Source organism: Camponotus vicinus, unplaced genomic scaffold (genome assembly GCF_025532165.1).
Source record: "Camponotus vicinus isolate PSW18456_S1 unplaced genomic scaffold, iyCamVici1.0 SCAF_1, whole genome shotgun sequence".
NCBI lineage: Eukaryota > Metazoa > Arthropoda > Insecta > Hymenoptera > Formicidae > Camponotus > Camponotus vicinus.
Window position 1 is genome coordinate 7,334,965 of NW_028141945.1, and position 22,555 is coordinate 7,357,519.

The window sequence follows — 22,555 nt, forward strand, 5'->3', positions numbered from 1 at the left end:
TTTGTAGCTTTTATGCATAAAACAATAGCATACCCAATAGCGGACTGCACAATAAAAACTTGAGGAACTGTGAAAATTGAGTTTAGTAGTCTAATTAATAAATGGCATATGCCCAAAAATTTCAGTCCGTATGTACCTGAAATGTTGGTAAAGTAGAGTAGAAAAAGCAGTGCATCTTTTTTATAAATAAGTGATAGAGAGAGATACGGGATGAGGATTAGATGAGGGCGCTGTAATCGTGTAAGAGTTCGCCGTTCAATGAGGGATCCCCTTAACGTCTCTTTAATACGAAAATCTGTTACCGTGTAAATTTTGATTATGTTAAGTATTATAAAACACAATACAGACTCTGAAATTTCATTTCAGCTGTCGTTTGAAGCGTTGACATTTGCGAGGATTGTGCCATAAATGAGCGGTAACAACAACGATTTCTTTAACAAACGTGCAAGTCGGGTTCGTCGACCGAATAATGATCGCCGACGTTGATACCGGCGATACAACGAGAGCGATCTCTGGGCGACAATCAACTCCAGGATGGAGACACTCGTGAGGGAGGTTAAAGCGGCGGAAGTTGAAGGAACCGATTATAGCGTAGGAACAAACGACCGTCAAGCGACGTGCACAATAGCGTCGCTGAACGATTTTCTCCGTTTACGTGCGAGATCGCCAGAAATCTAAACGCCGGTGTGAACGGAGCACGCAATCTTCGAATCGACCTTAGAAGCATTTCGTTGCGCAAATTTGCATAAAGATCGACGTGACGCTGTTCGCGTAAAGTCGCTAAAGTCGTGAAGATTCAAGATGATCAATTTATTATCGCGATGCGACCGTATTATCGGAGAAAATTGCGCGGAAAAGATTTACATAACTCTCGAAATAAACGCGCGTCGAAATGTGACTCCTAACATCTGGCATAAGGTGATTTTAGTCATATATTTTCAGTTATGTAAAATAATGGAAAGGAAAAGAATCATGATTTTAAATGGTAAAATAATCTCCGTAGTTGCCTTCAAAATTAAACATGTGCGAAATCACAGGCAAATTATCCAAAGAAAGAAACAGTAGATGGAATTAGTCTGTCATACCGTGTTGTCAATAGACAACGGACACGTTGCTCAAATATTGGAGCAGACCAATGAATATGTCTTGTCAATGAGATAAGCTATCCATACTGATCTCTGTATCTCAACGACGATGCACTGCGGCATGAATGTAAATATTATGCAGATTAATACTCGCTGCGCTCTACAGCGTAAAAAGATTCATATATGATGGAGTAGCTGCAAAATATTTGGAACATTCAAATGATAGGATTTCTATGTATCTCGAAACATTTAACATTATTTCGCATATTGCAATTTTAATAGACTTTTTACGCTGTTATATCGCGTGTTTATAAAAATAATTTTTATAAATATAATCAATAAATTATATATACATGTATATACATATTTAAAAAATCTATTTCTTGCAAAGAATAATAATGATCGCAAAAATAATTATACAATATGTATTTTTCCATGTAATTCTATAATTTCGTTAAAGTCATTATTGTCGCATATTGAGTATAAATAAACGAATTTGGAATTCAAATATGAATATTCTAGCACACAATGGCACGATTCATGACTATAATTGTAATACTGCAGTTGTTAATCATTTTAGATGGTTATTTGGTGGTGGCTTTCGCGAAATAGAATTTTAGATTTCTACATAAAACAAATACTGTCAGAGATAAAATCATTCAGAGTATGCAGTTTTATAAAATTCGAGAAAGTTTTAAAGCATTTTAAATTGTCATATTGTAAAATCTCTCTTAACGTTATATACAGCTAAGCGATTTAAGTGTAACCAAATATCACACCTCTATACCATATCGTTTACATAATTTCGTCGTCATCTAGCTTCTCGAAACTTTCCGTCGTGATATTATCGTGACACGCCCGACATAGCATACGTGTAAGACGAAACTTGATAAACATATAACTTCCGAAACAGCTAGAAGAAACTTGAAAGAGAGAGAGAGAGAGAGAAAGAGGATGATGTAATAATATTTCAACATGAAAATGTAAAAATTGAAATAATATGCAACAATAATATTTGCAATATCTAAACAATAGAGAGGTAAATAATGTTTAATTCAAAAAATCCAAATATCCTATCATTCGCCACAAATTAAAAAATAGGAGAATACTTAGTTTAAAGCCAACGCGATAATTTTAGTTTCAAAAAAGTTTAACGTCTATTGGAATTATTTTACGATGATATATATATATATATATATATATATATATATATATATATATATACAGGGTGTCATGAAAGTGGGCATGACTTTAAAAAATTAAGGTAGATTGGCTCAAAATTAGAAGAAAAGTCTTGTACAGTTATGCAATATTCGCAATAATTAACGAGAAATAAATTAAAGAAAATCGGCCAATGCGCGTGGCTAGAAGTGCGTGGCGGTGAAGGCAGTCTCACTGTAACATAATGGCGGCGCGCGGCGAAACGGTGATTGGGGAGGGGAGGAGCGATGAGTGTGTAGGCGCGCAGCGAAGGCTCTTCCCCTCTCCAATCACTGCTTCGCCGCGCGCAGCCATTATGTTACAGTGAGACCGCCTTCACCGCCACGCACTTCTAGCCACGCGCATTGGCCGATTTTCTTTAATTTATTTCTCGTTAATTATTGCGAATATTGCATAACTGTATAAGACTTTTCTCCTAATTTTGAGCCAATCTACCTTAATTTTTTAAAGTCATGCTCACTTTCATGACACCCTGTATATATATATATATATATATATATATATATATATATATATATATATATATATAATACAAGGTGTATCTGAAATGATGTATTAAACTTTAGGAGCGTATTCTAGAGGTCAAAATAAGACTTTTTTTCTTATGAACATGGGTCCGCAAATGAACCCCCCTCCGAGCTAAAATTCGAAAATGTGTAAAATTGACCAAACACCCGCAACGCAAATTTATTTATCTCTCAATAGAGGGTGATAGGTAACGTCAAAACCTTTTTTTTCTGAAATACAGCCAATTTTTAATTTTTTCCCCAAACTTTAGGGGCCTCTAGCTCGGAGGGGGGTTCATTTGCGGACCCATGTTCATAGGGAAAAAAAGTCTTATTTTGATCTCTAGAATACGCTCTTAAAGTTTAGTGCATCATTTCAGATACACCCTGTATATAATATACGATGAAGCATACTTACAAGTCTTCCATAATCCGATATCCGGTGCATAAATGAAGACACGAGTATAGAGAAAATAAAATCGCAAGATTCATCTAATATAAGACAGTCTTTAGTGTTCAGCGAATCCATTTAGCTTCGTACCTTGAATACCTCGAACGCCAAAGTTGGATTGGTTCGAAATGTTACGAGCGGAGAAATAGATGCATTGAGAAACTGGAATTAAATGCATCAGTGCGATCCACGCTATTTAACAGAATCCTGTCTATCGATCATCTGTCTATCGATGTGACGTATGCACGGTTTAAATTATAGTAATGAGGAAGTAAATCAAAGTTGCATTTCACAAAGAGCGTTAAGAACTGCTGTGCATGTGTATGTGTGCTCAGCTGTTAACTGTCAGTTGTCAAAATTGATACTTGGATATTTTTTTGTCTACAATTACAATTTATTTAAAATTTTAATGTGTATCAAATTTTTTTCTATTGATCATTATCAATTTTTTCTATTGCTCAATGTTATTATTAAAGTCTCAAAGCCGATTCTTTGGTACATGATTCTTTAATTGCAAGCGAAATTATTAACTGTTATTACAAACAATTTGTATTATAAATAAATATTACATACTATTATTTTCTGTATCGATAACTTAATTTATTAAAAGTATGATGTTATGGAAATATCAATTCATATCATGTCATACAAAAATTAGAAAATTATAACTCGAGAATAGTGTGCAAGCGACCGTGTAACGCTTCAGTAACGAGGCTTCGATAATAGCATTCTGATTTTGTTGCACGCGATGTGATTAAGAACAGCGTGCTGTTGAAGGCATGACTCGCTTTTAGGTCATAGGATAGAATAAGACTCTCGCGTGCTGCCTCAGACGTGCTGCCTCTAGAATTAATAAAATATCGACCGAATGTTAAAAAAAAAAAAATCTATACGCGATTAAAGCCGCTGCTAATAGAGCTTAGTTTACGTTTATTGCCGATAGAGCGAACGGAGCTTTTCGTTTGATGCGGCCAGTCGAAAGAAAGCTCTATGAACGTTAAAACGAATGGAAAGTCCGCGGACGAAAAAAGTAAAAAGGTAAAAAGAGACCGCCGAATTGTCGCGTGGATACAAGTAAGAGAAATAATATTTCACTCGATAGAAGATGGAGTACTTTGAATATCGAAATTAAATCGAAATTAAATAAATCGAAATTAAATAAATATTGAAATTAAATAAATTAATACTAAATTCAGATATAATTAGTCTCAAATATTCATAAATAAATATTTGTATAAATTGTTTGTATATTTGTATTAAATACGAAGATATTAATACTTTTCAGCTGGTATCGTCTACTCTTTCCATTCAATCATTAAATTCTCTCAGCTTCAAATATACTCGCGGAAAAAATCTCTCGTATTTCGCGAAATTTCACGAGACAAAACAATTTCGATTTCGATTTTCAAAGGACTCCCTCCCTCCTATCCTTAACAGATCACAAACAACGTCAGCTATCCATCGGAAAATCTCATCCGATCAAGGCGCAATTGCGTTCTTACCATCGCTCCCGAATTCTGAGCACGTGCTTTCATCGTTTTCATCGTTTGCTAGCAGGAGAAAGATTGAAAATGAGGAGAAAGAAATAACTGAAGTAAGAGTGATGGAAAGAGGATGGCACAGTAGCGAACAGAAACCATCCAATCTGACTAAAATGAGGTCCTCTCTCCGCGGAACGTGGCGTGAAACCTCATGGTTTTCTTTCTCTCTCTCTCTCTCTCTCTCTCTCTCTCTCCCTCCCTTTTGAAAGACCGTTTTTTATCTTGATTCTCGACGCAAAAAGAGGTGGAGATGGAGGGCGGTTAACGCGGTTTTTGGTTTGCTTCTTTCTCTCGAGGAGAATCACTGGTGAACGAGCGAACTCGTTTCATCACTGCCAGCGTGTGATTCTTCTTGGAAATGGAAATTTCGTCGGAATATTATGAATCTCAACTGTGGAAAATAGAACGTGGACCATGAGGGTTAGATGTTAACTGAATATCTGATCTATAACACACGACGAATAAATCGCAAAGATCCTGTGTAATAAGTTAAATTGAATGTACGTTATTAAATTTCGTCCAAATGATATTAATCTCCGCGCAAATAGAAATAAAACGGACTGTACGACGGCTAGATATTAATTGAATACTCGATCGATGATATGATGGATCGCGAAGATATCTGTGATAAATTGTCCGTTGAAATGAACGCAGGCGTTATTAAATCTCGATGGTATATCGTGGAGATTTCAGCGGAAAAATATACTAAATTATAAGATATTTCTTATCTGTGTATATGCGTGTCATGGGATATATTCGATTAAAGTTATATTTCTTTATGGTGAGTGTATATATAATATTCCCAGATAGCACAGAACATTCTATGGACGTTCATTTTATGTCCATTTTACATCTGCACGTCCATGGACATGAAATGAACGTTTATCGTACATCCGATTCCAGACATCCGTTAATGGCCAATATTTGGACGTCCACAAGATGTCCAATCTTGGATGTCAAAGTTTCGCACGACCACACAAGGATGTATTAGTTCGTTCGTTTACCGCTACGCGACGTGCGATGCGCAATCTTTCTCGTATTTAAGTTTTAGTTATGAGAATTATATAAAGTTTGCAAAGGGTAATAAATAAAATTTGAGATATATTGTTCAATTTAATTTCTGATCTCATTGCAAGAGCTTCAGATATTAAATTGATTTTATAAATCGGACAAGTAAATGTCCGGCGAATAAACGAAAATAATCCGGTACCTATTTAAACTTGGTTGTTGCACTTTACATATTTAAATTATCTAATTAAAATGTAGAGTGCAATAAGCAAGTATAAATATAAATAAAATTTTTACATGAATTTTATGTAAAGTTTTATATGAAATAGATAAATTATATTATTTTATTATATTATTTAATTTTGTTGGGCCAAAAAGTTTATGTTTTATATGTTATGAAGGATGCATAATGCGATTTATTTATGTATAATAAAGAATAATTTTTTATATATGATTAAATTAGGTCAAAATCCATACATAATTATATCTACACAATTATACATAATTAAATATAAACTTTTTTCTGAGTTTATGAATTTTTGATGTTTATTTCAACAATAATCTGGAAGAGTAGGGCACTGAAAATGACGTCCATTTTAGGTCATTTTTTGAGTATTATTTTGAACGTCCGAAGTTGTGACAAACCGACGCCTTATGGGCGTTCAATAGATGTCCGTCAAACTTAATTCACACGTCTTTTGGATGTCCCAATGTCCGAACTCGGACATCCACTGGACGTCAATGGAACGTCCATGTGCTATCTGGGTTGAAACGCGGAAGATAATATACATATATTTGAAGATGTTACTAACAAGTGTTAGGCACGAAAGTGTCCCCCTCCGATTTCGATGAGCTTTTAATATGTTGTTTTCTAGACAAAAATAAGAGACACGTATTTTTTTATACGTGTCCATACGCGTGTCTAGGGGGTAAAACACCCCTTTGAAAAAAATCGGTTTTTTTCTTTCGAGATGAATATTTCAGAAACTATAAGAGATAGAAAAAAATTTTCACATTAAAAGTTAAATGGTTTCAAGAGTACTTTACAACAATAATAAAAAAAAATTTTGAAAAATTAAAAAAAATAAATTTTTTTTAAATTTAACTTTTAATTTGAAAATTTTTTTCTATCTCTTATAATTTCTGAAATATTTATCTCGAAAGAAAAAAACCGATTTTTTCAAAGGGATTTTATCCCCTAGACACGCGTATGAGCACGTATAAAAAAAATACGTGTCGCTTATTTTTGTCTAGAAAACAACATATTAAAAGCTCATCGAAATCGGAGGGGGACACTTCCGTGCCTATTGTATCGAAAGCTTTATATCGAAACAGAAAAAGGACAAGTTGCATCTTTCGATCGATATGACATTTAGCCCTTTAGAAGTGATTATCGCATCGCAGATTTCAGACGTCGGAAATGGCCAGAATTTATCGCTCCAGTGTCCCACTGCGCCCCAACACGATCGCGAAAACGATTGCAATTAATTACGTGTTTCCCGCAGCGTTACTCGAATATGATGTACGATATGTCTCGGACGTCGCGCAATTCTCTTTCCGAATTGCACGAATTAATTGAATTAGGAAAAATTGTGGCGGATATTTGATTCTGTCTCGAAGAATTGAAGAATTAAAGCTCTATAGAGTATTGATGTTGAGCTTATTATCATGGTGCTTGACGAGCTAATTTCTCCACGCAAGTATCTCTTTTTGTGAGGAATGAAGCGGCTTATACTCGTCTTTGAACGGGAATTTCCACGCCATCGCCCGTTCTGTCCTGTAGTCTTTGTATTCGCGCAAAGACGGAAACTGGATAGAATGAATTATCACGAAACTTGGCGGATCGTAAGAGCGTGAAAGCCACCATTAAACGAAGGGAATCCACGTAACGGCGTTACAACGGTATCGGATAATAATAATGTCTCTCTAAAGGCGGAAAACGACGGCGGAGGGGGAGAGGGAATGTCGACCATTTCCGGTTATCTTCTCTTCTCTCATTCCTTCATTTCCCTTTACTTTATCCTCTTCACCATTCTCTTATTTAGGGGAGAGATATTCGCTTTGAGCGTCGAAGCTACGACGGCGAAAGCAAGGACGGACTTAACGAAGAGAACTTTAATTGCGTATTAATGCCCACATAATTAGGAACCCTTAGGACCCGAAAGTCTTTATTGAATTTTGTAGCGAAAGTTTCCGCTTCCAGTTTCACGGCGAGCGGCTCAGCAGGAGGCAGGAAGATTGGCACGGAGATGCTGAGAACTTCATCGGGAGTTCTTTTTTTCTTTGTTCTTATTTGTGCGATCTGCTTATCTCTTCTTAATTCCGCCGATGAAACTTTAAAGTGAGTACGAAAGCCGTTTATCTTCGGTCACGGCACTTTAATTGATTTTTAAGAAATCCCTTACTGTAAATTGATATAAATCTGAAGAGTTTTCAAGATACAGAAATCAGATTTGGACGACTATAATAACGTAAAGTTAAATGTATATTTTATGACAAAATTTATAGCATCTCGCTCTAAATTGATTTTTTTTCAAATTTCTTTATTTTTATATATATTATACGCACGTTATGTACAAACAGATGTAATTAAAACCTTGAAAAAACAAAGAAATGATTGATGTAGTAAGATAAATGTGCATGTGTCTATTTGTATGTATGCATATATATATGTATGTGCATATGCTGATAGCTCCTTTGCAAATGTCTCCCGAATTGAGAGACATTTGTGCAAATTTGAAAGCCTAGAGAAATCCGTCAGAGTCTAGTGCACTCAGGGGCGTGCCTTTCTATCAATCTCTGTCTCTGCTTTTGTAAGAGAAGCCTTTAAAGCGTCACAAAAATCGCAAAGATAAAAAGACATCAATCAGACCAAGCGAAAAGAATTTTTAGCACTCCGTCTATCTAACCGCGAATGTGACTTTCTGAAAAGAGGAGCCTTTTTAACACTTGATTCTCTCATTACGCAGTCGGAGGCACAATTTTACAAAAATGCATACGTGTATTCGAATTTCCTCAATGTATCCCGTGTCTTTATTGCAAAGTATTTTTAAAAAAAGGAAAATTTTTTTAAAATTTTAATAAGTTTAATAAGTATCTTTTTATTATTAATTTTTATCTTACGTTATCTCATTATATTATATCATATTTTCATGAAAGAGAATTAAAACATTATTATAAGTAAAAAAGACGAAGCAAACACAAAGATAAAACGAATCTAATTTCTTTCTACAAACAAATGCCTTTTCCAGCGAGCTTTGGAGATGTCGTAATTTCGCTGTGTCATATCTGACGCTCACGTGCGAGGACCACCCCTCCATGTAATTTTCAATGGTTTTATTTCGAACCAGCGGACGCACAATGCTGATCATAATGAGCATAGACGTGGCGCGTATTCAAGGGGCGTGTCAACGCAGTCGACGGTGAAAACAGAAGAGTGATCCGGCAGTGGCTCTCGACGTACAAACAGGGCTAACCACCCCTCCAAAAAGCCATTACTCACCGGCCGTGTCCTGCTGTCAGGTACAATTTGTTCTACTCGCGAAAGCGAGAAGAACGACGCGCGCCTCATGCTGGCTGTGACAGATGAGCTCGGGTATGGATAAAAAAATAGAAGAAAGAAATTGCCCCATGATGACGACGACGACGACGACGACGATGACGCGCGGTATCGGACAAGATTTTCCCCCCAAAAACTGCGCAAACATAAATCAAACTATATATAATTAACGCAATCCGCAATCGTGTGCATTTAACGATGCGGAAAAATCGATTAAACGCATCTTGTGAAATGTACTAAACAAACATTGCTGCAATTACGCAGCCAAGATTTAAATAGATTTAAACATTTAATTAGAACCAAAGTACTATTTATAAAAATACTGTCCGTATGATGCGCATCGAACATCCTTCTGTATAAACGGTAACAGATTTTGCAACAAATTTCGCGATAAAAAGAGAAAAATATTTAATCGGTTCATTCCGATTAAATCTAGTTCATTGCACGATATCAAAACACTTCTCGTTCACTACTATATAGAAATATGTATATGGCGAAACAAATATGTAAATCCTTGTTTACGCAATTTTCTCTTGTAAACGTCAAAATATCGAGAAAACATATCGCGTGTAATTCTGGTTTTATCCGCATCATACATTTGACGTAAAAAATAAATCGGATCGCGAACAATAAATTATCATAACAATATACACATGTATACGTAACATTTTATATTATAACATATATATTTAATAAATTTTTCAGATTGTTTAAAAATTGCAACTTTATATCATTATGCGATATTTTTGTTTCAGAAAAAAAAACAACTGTAAAATACATCATACAAATGATTCATCTATAAATGACAGAAATTTAATATTAAAATAAATCAACGCTGGATATATAGTTTCAGTCTCCTTTTGTATCGCTAAATTGCTTTATCACGAAAACGAGACGAGGCCACGGTTAGCCACGCGAGAAAAGACATTAAAATACCGCGACAATTAAAGCGCAAAGGGTGTAACTGCTGGCTTCGTTTCGCATTCGCTTTAAATCGTCGAATCCATCAAGCTCGGTGAAAGACGCGGAGCGTTGCGTCGCATGCAAAGTCGCGGTGGCTTTCCGCGGTTACCGTTACTCCTCTACTGTAAGCAAAAGGAAGAAAGAAGAGAGAAATCTAGAGAAATATCTCAGGTTTGACCCACTCTCGCGGAAACGAGAAGATAAAGAGACGCGGGCGACTCATCCCCGACGGAGTGGAATAAACGCTAAGAAAATAATCCCGCGAGTCCCAAACGAAATGCCACCCTCTCTTCCCCTTCCAGGGTGAAGCGAAGGGCTGTCGCGAAGCTCTTGAACCACCGTATTCACAAGTGTACCGTGGAAAAGTACCGTCGCGCAGGTGGATATACGTCGCATTCAACGCGCATAGAAGACCATCTTTTCCGACCTCCCCTTATCCGACCATTTTCTCTTTTATTTCTTTCGACGACGTCGCTCGTCGCGCGCGTCTTGGAGCGCATTCGTGCTTACGCGCATGAAGCGCGAGACGAAAAGTAATCTAATTTCAGCGGATTCGTCGGGAAGCTGCCTTTCCCTCGTGTGATTAATGCGCGAAAGCTGAAGAGAGCTAAAATGTCGATAAAATACTAGCTCGCCTTTTCGGGAAAGCGCAAATGCGCGGAGTAGAATACAGAATACGCTTAATTTTCACTGCTTTACTAATCACACAAAAAAAAAATAAGTGTCAAATCAAAACTTATATACTTAAACTAACGCGTTCATTGTTTCGTATATACGCAACAATTTATAATCTTCTTAGAAGAATTTAATAATTTTAAATTTCAACAATATAGTCTTATTTTAATATTGTAATTGTTACCACAAGAATATATAATTATTTAATTCTACTTTAAGAAAATTATAATCTTTGATTTACAAATGTTACTTTCTATCTAACATTGTTTCTCTTCTATTCAAGAAAATTAAATCTTAAATCATAAGAATATATTTTTCTCGATTGAACTATATAAAATGGCTTCATTCAAGTAAGCAATTATATTTTTCTGTAATTAACGCAATATAATTTCATTTCAAGATTTTCATGTTAAAATTAAATATATTTTCAAAACAAGAATGTCCTTTTTTTCTGTGCACCATCACGACTGTGAAGAATATAATCACAATAATTTTTATATTCCCGGATTACGTTCTCGATTAATTAATTCAAATGTGTAACGTTAACGAATATATCGATATTAATTATTTCCAGTTTTATTGATAATGGCGAATTAGCGAGAGGAGCTTAAGCGCGCCGAGGAACAGCGTTAATGTGTATCATATTTTACTTGGGAGTACTTGGATTTGTCTTGTTACTCGCGCAGTATTTAACAGAACGCTTCCCATTAATGAGATGCGCCAACACTCGCCGACTGCAAAAATATTTACCGAGCAAACAACACTGGCCGCATCGGCGTCCCGATAGGATAGGCCCCTCGAGAGATCGGAGCTGTACTTTGCGCGATACAATCAAGTTCGTTGGTGGCGACCCGACATCGAACGGTGTGTCAACATCGCTTTGACTCAGTTCTGTGCTCGTCACCTCTCACATCTTAGTTGTCACCAACGACGGTGAATTTCAAATCAGTTGGCGAGTTATAGCTGGCGTTAATAAAACTCGACTCACTTTATTTTTCGTGATTTGTTTTATATTATTACGCATTTTTGAAATATATCGACAAGTGTATTGGCGAAAAACTGACGGAAGTGAAAAACTTTTACACATTTTTAAAAGAAATCTTTACAGGAAGTAAATTAGCGAAAAGGAATATATTTAGGAAACTTTATAAACTAATTTGATACATGAAAAATTTGCAATTTAAAAGATTTTTTATACCTTTGTGTATAAAAAAATGTTGATTAAAAAAATCGATTTTATATGAATACCGACATGTATATTGTATATACAAGGTGTTTCAAACCACCCGTATACCTCTTTTAAAATGAAAATAAATGACTTTTATCAAAAATCGCGAACAATTTTTAAGTAAATCGGGTACGCTCTATCAAATGGTGATATTTTCAACTTTTGATTCCGACCGGAAATACGCCATCCGGATCGGAAGTTGAATTTTTTTTAGAGCAACATGGTACTTTTTATTACAGATTCGAATTGTACATGAAAAAATAAGAAACTTTTGTATCAAACGTTTTTTCTAAAAGTGCCTCTGTCAATCTTAAAATTGACCTTGAAAGTAACTGCGATGAAATAATGAACTGAATGAAGATTGTCAATGAAGATTGACAGAGGCACTTTCAGAAAAAATGTTTGATACAAAAGTTTCTTATTTTTTCACGTACAATTCGATTTTTAATAAAAGCCATTTATTTTCATTTTAAAAGGGGCGTACGGGTGGTCTGGGACACCCTGTATATGATGTTACGCATCTAAATATAGCAAGTATGAAAGTTCTCTGAAATAAGCAGAATTTTGCTTTCAATTTATATACACTTATATTCAACGCATCTACGACAAATACCCAAATGTCATCTGCACGTACCGGGTTAATTAACTCTAGTTGAAATTCTGGATTAATGCACGCAATTATTTTATTTACAGAATCATCGCTATACTCGCTGTATCCGTTGAAAGTGTAAATATTTGGAAGTGACGTGTCGGCAACGTTGTAGAGCTTTTAATTTCATTTCGAAATAGCCATTCGCGAGCCGTTCGATAGCGATCGCGTTTGAACAAATAAAAAAAATTTGAAAAAGACAAAACGATGGCGAAACGGTTTTGATAACGTTACGAAAAGTTTTACATTCATCGTTTTACATTCATCTAAACGAGAGAGAAAGAGAGCAAGGGAGGAGAGAAAAATAAACGTTTTCTGCAATAATATATTCTGTCCTTGAGTTTTCCCTGCTTAATTAAATTGCATAAGATTGCATTAGCCGAAGGAATTCCGGTTGTTTTAATCAGACGCGATTAAGAGATATCTCGAGACCTATAGGGGAATGAGAGAAACTCTCACTGAGAATATCGATATTCTTCGAGAGAGACACTCTGGAGATTTGAATTCGCGAGATAGCGATATAGAGGAAACTCTCCCCTTGCAACCTTCGTCGAGCACTCCATATCAGCCAGTGGGGGACTACAATGGTATCCACGCGCCGAGATTTAATCGTATCCGGAGAGAAAAAAGGCGGGAACAGGTCTGAAAGTCTGTAAGCAGCGATTTGTCCTGCCGGAAGGAAGAAGCGATGAAAGGGCATTTAAAGTTTGCGGACAAGCGAGCCGACTTCACGGTACGCTAAACAAAGGGGGTTGGTTTACGACGATAATGGAGAGAGGGGAGCCGTTGAACTTGCTCGCTTCCTTCCTTCCTTCTTACGATGTCCCTTTTGTGCGGACGAATGAAAAGAGGTAATACCAGAAAGGAAAGGAGAAGCGGCAAGAGAAGAAGAAGTCGGGGGGAGAAATCGAGAAACTTATCGTTTCGAGGGTCCAACGTACTTAAACCACCGTTTCGTCCTCTCCCACCGCGTTCGAACACTCTTTTACGACGTGGCTGACATGCAATAAGAAAACTCGACAACCCCCGGGAGAGCGCATCTAACTCTGCGAATCGGCGAAATGGAAACGGAAACCGTCTCTGTTACCGTTACCGATTGCGAAAACAGAAGGTTCGCGCAGTCGAAGGCTCGCGGGAAGAGGAGCAGCTTGATGCTTAATTACTCCGGAAATTCCCTCAAACGTTCCGGAAGCCCTCGGCGCGTACGAGACGAAATCCCGCGGTTTACCATCGCCATCCGCTGCGCTTGCTATTCCGACGAGCGAAACAATTTATTCGCGAGCGATTGCGAAGCTCAAGGAACTACACCTGATACTTCGAGAAACTGTTTGCTTTAGCGCAAGAATTCAACGAGTCAATTTCGATTTCCAGGCGCGAGAAACACGTAGAAGCGAAATTTGCAACGTCGAAACTTGCGAAGGGAAAATTTGCTCTAACGTAAATATCTTATGACAATTTTATTAAAATAAAACACTTATCATTTAATGATCCAACATATCTTTTCGGATATTAATCTTCGCGGCTGCGTTCAGTTTGCACGCAAGTTTCGCATTCGTCATATTCGCATAGCGTCGAGCTCATGAATACAATCTCTTTCATCGATGCGCCTGCGAACGTGGTTGTGATTCACCGAGAAGACTTTACGCGATGCGCGACCAGCCACCACGACACGCTCGCGCAAAGTTCCCGCTTCTGCGAGTGCCGGATCGAAGCAGTGCTCGACGTGTACAGCGAGAGACGGCGAGCTCGTGCTTTAGATTTGCACGAAACATCGTCGCTTTGACACGGTTCGATGCGGTTTCATAGTGCGGCGCCTTGTGCACGCGCAACTTGCGCATTGTGCGGATGCACAAGGGGCTCCATACGAAACGTTGTACGCGACCGCGGGGGTTGTATTGAATATCCGCGTTTCACGGTGCCGGCTTATTACCGGTTGTAGCGCGATAATGCTGCAGCCGTCCCGCGCTATTCGTCGAGTTCCGGAACCTGCAGGAAGCGAGTAATTTCCCACTCTTAAACTGAAAAGCGAAAGCGTCCGATCGATTCCGTTCTTTGCGTCGCGCAAGACGATTTACATCATCGTTGAGAAGCGTCAAAATTATACGACATTAATATTATACAGGGTGTCCCAAAAGTCCCGGAACGGTCGAATATTTCATAAACTATGCACTTTAGAAAGAAATGTTTCAGACAAAAGTTGTATGGCTTGAAGGGGGCCATAAGATGGTGTTATTGGTTTGACTTTGGAAAGTCGTTTGAAGGTCACGTGAAGGTCACCTTCAATTTCTTAAATGGAACCCCCTATTTTTTGTTACTTATTCTTGTAGCTTACCTCGAGAGCTTTCCAAAACACTATAATAAAGTATTTCTTCATTGAGTACTTTTCGAGTTATGAGGCTTGAAATACTTTCTTAATTCTACATAAACCATAAAATATCTAGTAAAATATTCATTTTTCGATTATCTTACCTTAATACTTTTATGTAGAAAATAATGAGAGGAATCAATTGATGTAAAGAAAACACATAATTGTTTCGAAGAAAAAATATGTAATTGTTAATTGCAAATCACATATTTTTTCTTCGAAACAGCTATGTTTTTTCTTTACACCAATTGATTCCTCTCATTATTTTGTACATAAAAGTATTAAGGTAAGATAATCGAAAAATGAATATTTTACTAGATATTTTATGGTTTATGTAAAATTAAGAAAGTATTTAAAGCCTCATAACTCGAAAAGTACTCAATGAAGAAATACTTTATTATAGTGTTTTAGAAAGCTCTCAAGATAAGCTACAAGAATAAGTAATAAAAAATAGAGGGTTCCATTTAAGAAATTGAAGGTGACCCTCACGTGACCTTCAAACGATTTTTCAAGGTCAAACCAATGACACCATCTTATGGCCCCCTTCAAGCCATACAACTTTTGTCTGAAACATTTCTTTCTAAAGTGCATAGTTTATGAAATATTCGACCGTTCCGGGACTTTTGGGACACCCTGTATATGGCGGCAAGAGAGAAAGAGAGAAAGCAACCTTGTTTTTCTTCCCTTTTTCACCCTCGCAGCAGCGAATTTTCTATTCTCCTCTGTCTCGTTCATACGACGCGAGCATATTTTTTTCTTCACGATGGGGAACGCGAAAAAAGCTCTGACGGGTGAGAAAAAAGAGAGAGAAACATCTTGGGTGCTATATCTCATTTTAAAAACAGATACTCTCTCTTGGGCCACATTTCGCGACCACAAGTTTAGAAAAAAAAAAGTATCAACCATGCCGACTAATGTTACATCTGGATATTTACGCGCTTTATTTTGCAGCACTAAATAAAAAAATTTAATTCTCCCCAGTATAATTTCTAAATAGCGCAATGTAGAGATAATTAAATGACGAGCTAATTCTGCTAATTTGTTCTCTGAAATTTTTCGTCATTGTCAATTGTTGACAAGTTATGGTTTTATGCGCCGACTTGAGTAGATGAATGGAAATTAGCAAGCTTCCAAAATCAATTTGCGATATAGAATCGCGGTAATTGTGCGCGGCTGTGTTAGGGAAATCCGCTCGGGAATAATTCCTTTTTAACGAATTACGGTAGACAAAATCGCTCGGAGCAATCCTCGTGTATCTTGCTCTAGCGTAGATAAAGTCTTTTTCGACTTATTTATAACCAAGTCCCGGCTTGATTATGCAATCTGCTTTGTGCAATCGGGGAACACTTTTGCCACGCACGGAAATGCATTACCCTTTCCACGGTTTCCACGGCCACGATATAAAGCAGCCGACGAGATTTCGAGCAAGGAATTCAGCGGTGAATTCCGCTCGTGTCGTGAAAAATGCAAAAGCGCGAAAATGGAAAAAAAAGGAAGAGGCAAGGTGAAATGGTATCCCTCGAGGGTAAGAGAAAAACTGGAGAAATAGTTTGAACTTCGAATTACCTGCCGGATATACGCGAGCTTTGCTAGATTACGAGTATTCGTAAGCGGCGCTACACTTTTATACAAAAGGAGAAATTTCGAGGAGGAGAAGAGTAACTCCGTCGAATGGAATTCTCATTATTTACAACTCGCCGGTTCATCTTCCCTCGCTGGAAGTATATCAAAGTCGTATTTCTTTTCCGAGTCAATACCGTGGACGTAACATTCATAAGCTTCGTAACTTGCTTTAATAAAGCGTACACAATAACCAAGGCAGCTGTAGCGCGAATTGAGCGTGAGTTGAGAGACGAGAAAATATCTTTCCATGATAAATTCTTCGACACATACCGTTGTTACGAAAGCTTTAATTCGATCTTTGGTATTTTTACTCGAGTTTGCACTCTGCTATTTCTGCAAAAACGAATTGTAATAATATTGCGAAAACGGCAAATATTTGTTGAATTTATCCATTAGTTCTCTATTACTTTCTACAATTTATTCGTTATTATTAAATTAGCTCTCCGCAATCGAAAATTTTCCTCAGGTATGCAATTATCGAGTTGGAAACATCCAAGTTTGCAATTTACCTTTGCTCAAAGCTTTGTTTGACGCCAACTAGATCCGAACGACGGCGGTATCTTCAAGTATACTCGGAAAATGACTGCGACGGACAGCAGAGGAACGCCACAAAGTAGCAAGGACAGCGACAAAAACTATAAAACTGAAGTAACAAGGTAGAGTAGAAGACGAGAGAAGCGAAGGAGTCTTCGAAAGAATATGACTTGGACGGCTTTCTTCTCGCTCGCTATGATTAATTTCTCTTTTAACCGGAACTAATAATTTCTCTTTTACTTTATTATTACTTTAAGCAAAATCGTGACAAATTTTACTTAATATTAATTTTATTTATGCGCTATTATACAATATAATTGAAAGGTACTATATGAATTAATAATTAAAGTAGAAAACAATCAATATTATCTAATGTTAATTGATTAATATTAAATATTGATTGTTTACTAGGAAATTGGCTGCTTCGTCTAATAACAGGATATAATGACATTTTAAATCGCGAAAATTATAAAGATATTAAGAAACGATAAATCGTGAACGTGTCTGATAAAAAAAAAAAAAAAAAACAAGAAAATTGAATGAAAACAATGAAAAAATGAAATAATTGAATAGAAGCTGATAATCCGAAAAAGAAAAGCGACGCGATTAAAAACGTTCATCATCTTTATCAAGTGCAAGAAACAGTCGCATTTATTCGAGGCCGATAATTTTTGTAACTTTTGAAAATTGATTCCACGACTTTGCGAGAAGAGAACCGAGGTTGGTTGGTAAAAACTACCTCGTTGAATGGGAAGAACGGAGGCTGAGAATTTTCTCAAGATGATGATTTGCCTAAAGAGGGAAGTCGAGGAGGGGAGGCGCCTGAGATGCGGTTAGGGAGAAATTTCAAGATTTCTCTCTCGACATGTGTCCGCTCTCTCTTTCTATCTCGCGGGCGATTGTTTGAATAGTCGGAACAAGCTGGATGTCGAGAAAGAGAGAGAGAGAGAGAGAGAGAGAGAGAGAGAGAGAGAGAGAGAGAGAGAGAGAGAGAGAGAGAGAGAGCGCGAGAGAGAAAGAGAGAAAGAGAGAAAGAGAAAGGATAATATAGTTTCATGCGCGAACGAAAGAGGGAGGAGAGAAGGAGACGGTGCGAGTCGTGACATATGCGCGCGTGTACGTCGCGCGCAGATGGAATTGAGCGTCGCGGCGCCTGCCTTGGTGAAACGAGCGCTTGGCGACGGCGGTGGCATCCCTCGTTATCTATATGCAATATGCATGGAAGAAAATACGCGCGTACCAGTCTATAATTTAGCGGCGGCGGACGGGCGGACAGACGGTAGATCTGCGAGATTCGCACGAGCGTGCGAATGCGCGATGTTGACAGAGACAGAGACAGAGAGAGAGAGAGAGAGAGGCACCACGCCGGCGGGTTTAGCGCGATTGTCCTTCTCCTGGTTAATATCCTATGCCGTCTGTCGCGGTCACAGAGACGCGCATTGAAGCTCTGGAATAATGGAAATGAAAGGCGAGCAATTTGAGTGAAATTAATATCCCTCGATGAATTATCGCCAAATTTTAATTGACGTTTAATTAATAAATTTTTGGAAAAGGTAAAATTATTAATTGTGATAAAAGTAATGAAATATTGCCGAGTTATATACGGCATATATATGTATATATATATATATATGATGGCTATTTCGAGTTACACAAGAATATATTATTTGCGCGCCTTTACTCTCGAGTACATAAAATTTATTAGAAACAGACAAAAATATATCGCGGATGAATCGTTTCCAATAAAATCAGGTTCACCATAGAACAAAGAACGAATCAATTGCAAAATTTTACGTCCAATTTGATCGTTGACGTCCGCAAATTGAAAACGAACGAATTCCAGAACTGCCATGCGCTCTTTGTTTCGCTATGACGCTGCGGGGAAATAAAGAAAAAATATCACTTTTGTTTCAACGATATCGGAAATGGAATAAAAAAGGGATTCATCCTCGCGGGAGGCATACGAAAAACGTTGCGTAGAAAAAATCGCGACAATATGCCGCCTTTGTCGGCAGCAGAGCTACGGACACCGTTCGGGAAAATTATCCCATGCAAATCAAATCGTACGTTATCGCGCGCGATTCCCGCATCATTTGGAAAATTGTGTAAAATTTACGCGATAATTTAATTTGTCGCTTCGAAACGAGCGAAATATTTAGCGCGATCGCGCTCCCCGCGAGAAGACTCGACCGTCGACGCCCGATGTCGAAAACTCTATCGCGCCGCAAATACACAGCTGTGTAAGGGCCATTTTTTATCCGAAAATTTCGCGGATAAATTGGCGCGTGACGCCGCGTGAAAAACGCCAGGATCGCGTGACGATAATGTTCGCGACGCGCCTTTCCGCGTCGTTTGATTCGCGCGCGTTCGTTATACGCGACGATGCGGAGACAAGAAATAAAAGTTATGCGGACCCGGAAATTAAAATTCAATCGATAAATCACTTTGCTGGTCGATTTCCACCGTGGAAGCGCGCCAAGGCGAGTCCCAAATGGCCCTTCGCGAGATATAACGCAACTGTTATTTCGGCCAATTAGCTCGCTCGCACAGCACCCGCAGCGCGTAGAAAATAGCGGGAATAACAAACGATATCGTACCTAACGATTTTTATACAACATCGTAGAAATGCGTCAACGCATTACAGAAATATATATCGAGTATCTCGGCTTAAAATTTTGGCACGCTTGCCAAAATTTCGAAATATAAGGATACCCTATTTTTGACAAAATTATATTATTTCTTCGGAATAAGATCTATAGGAGATATTACTTTGTTTGTTCAAAATTTTCAGATGCTCTTAAGGCGATCCCTCAATCTGTCTATTTTATCGACAAAACACTGTAATTTTTGGGCATGTGCCATTTTTTATTGCCTACATAGAATTAAAAATCCTTCTCTACGGTTGAAGTATAGATGTAAACGGACACGGGGAAGCCGATTATATACTGAGAAAGAGAAAAAAGTATAAAATTATATATTTATTTATCGACTTCTTGGATCAACATGGCGTCTAAAGCTATCACCTCATAATGACATTAGCCTTGTATCAATGTTTTGTAGCTTTTATGCATAAAACAATAGCATACCCAATAGCGGACTGCACAATAAAAACTTGAGGAACTGTGATAATTGAGTTTAGTAGTCTAATTAATAAATGGCATATGCCCAAAAATTTCAGCCCGTATGTACCTGAAATGTTGGTAGAGTAGAAAAAGCAGTGCATCTTTTTTATAAATAAGTGATAGAGAGAGATACGGGATGAGGATTAGATGAGGGCGCTGTAATCGTGTAAGAGTTCGCCGTTCAATGAGGGATCCCCTTAAGGCGATCCCTCAATCTGTCTATTTTATCGACAAAACACTGTAATTTTTGGGCATGTGCCATTTTTTATTGCCTACATAGAATTAAAAATCCTTCTCTACGGTTGAAGTATAGATGTAAACGGACACGGGGAAGCCGATTATATACTGAGGAAGAGAAAAAAGTATAAAATTATATATTTATTTATCGACTTCTTGGATCAACATGGCGTCTAAAGCTATCACCTCATAATGACATTAGCCTTGTATAAATGTTTTGTAGCTTTTATGCATAAAACAATAGCATACCCAATAGCGGACTGCACAATAAAAACTTGAGGAACTGTGAAAATTGAGTTTAGTAGTCTAATTAATAAATGGCATATGCCCAAAAATTTCAGTCCGTATGTACCTGAAATGTTGATAAAGTAGAGTAGAAAAAGCAGTGCATCTTCTTTATAAATAAGTGATAGAGAAAGATACGGGATGAGGATTAGATGAGAGCGCTGTAATCGTGTAAGAGTTCGCCAATGAGGGATCCCCTTAACATCTCCGACTCGTGGAGAATCCTTATAAATTTCAAGATTGTGGCGCGTGCCATCTCTGCAGTCTATTGTTCAACGAGAACTTTCAAGTCGCCGAGAATACCATCTAACGAACTAGTTCAATCCGTTAATTACTTTGTTTAACGACGACACGAGAAAACTGGGATTGCGCGATGTTTCACGGGAGAGAGAAGCGGAGGTTAATGAGTTTATTTTTCACAGTTTTCGCACGCGGCTGAAGGAGAATACGCGATGCGAGTAACAAAATGAAACGGGAAATGTGTATCACGCGGCTGTCAAGGCAAATATCCTGCGACGAGGAAAAGGGAGATCGAGATCGAGATCGAGATCGAGAAGGGAGGCGGCTCTCCGGGAAGGCCTTTCACCTAATGATTCGAGAAACCATTGAGAAACCATATCCGCTGGCGTACGCACGTGGCCATTTATGGCCGCGCAAACAGAACGTGCGATAATGCATGTCGATTAAGCGTCGAATGTACACGTTCCCTTTTGCCTTTGCGCGCCACACACATCTTCCACACGTTTCTCATCTTTCTAGACTTGTAAAATTGTCACCTCTAAATGCGAATTTTTGCAAATTGATATGACAAAAAATAGAGATAAAAAAATTTGTTCAATTCTTTTATTTTTAATTATTTTTTCCAAGGACAAAGGACAATCATCCATGAACAAATGCGGACAAATTGTGGACAATCAATGCCATATGAATTTTATAAAAATTTGCATCTCGGGGTGCTAACTTCAGACTTTCTTTTTCTCTGCATTTTCCTCTTATAAGACTTGTACGACCAGTGTCATATCGAAAAAGGCAGAAAATCGAATGGAACGGAGAGAAATACACATGCCGTGCACATATATATATCCCTCCAGGGAATTATACGTGCAATATACATACATTACGCGCACGCGAATGTACCGCACATCACTATAATAGCGAAATTTCAACTATATTTCTCCATTGTTGCAAATAAAGCGATTAAACGAGACATAAAAGAGAAATTATCGACGCGTTATTCTCGGTCCTTGCCGAAGGTATTTGGCTTTGGAAATTTTATCCAAGAGCGAATAGTCTATCGATGGCCGTACACTACTAAGCGATTCGATGCACGATAAAGAAGAATTGCGCTACGATAAAAATTCAATACGACACTAGAAACACTCACCCTGCGTCATTGGCGAGTAACGTTCGGTCGATCCTCGCACATGTCTATTTCAGAGTCCTCGAAGTTATCTACCTCGCTCGGATATCCGATCTGGAACAAATTTTAATTATATTTAGCTG

The 22,555-nt window shown here is 37.7% G+C and overlaps 1 protein-coding gene across 2 annotated transcripts in view; it reads right to left on the reverse strand.

Annotated features, from left to right (window-relative positions):
• The window catches only part of LOC145970939 (CD151 antigen), a 128,444-nt gene that overhangs the window by 68,802 nt on the left and 37,087 nt on the right, over positions 1 to 22,555 (reverse strand). Inside the window, exon 2 of one of the 2 annotated variants that reach the window (XM_083098019.1) lies at positions 22,437 to 22,526. The exons of the other annotated variant lie outside the window; for it this stretch is intronic. The gene's annotated coding sequence lies outside the window, so the exon portion shown is untranslated. The remainder of the gene's footprint in view (positions 1 to 22,436; positions 22,527 to 22,555) is intronic. 2 annotated transcript variants of the gene reach the window in all.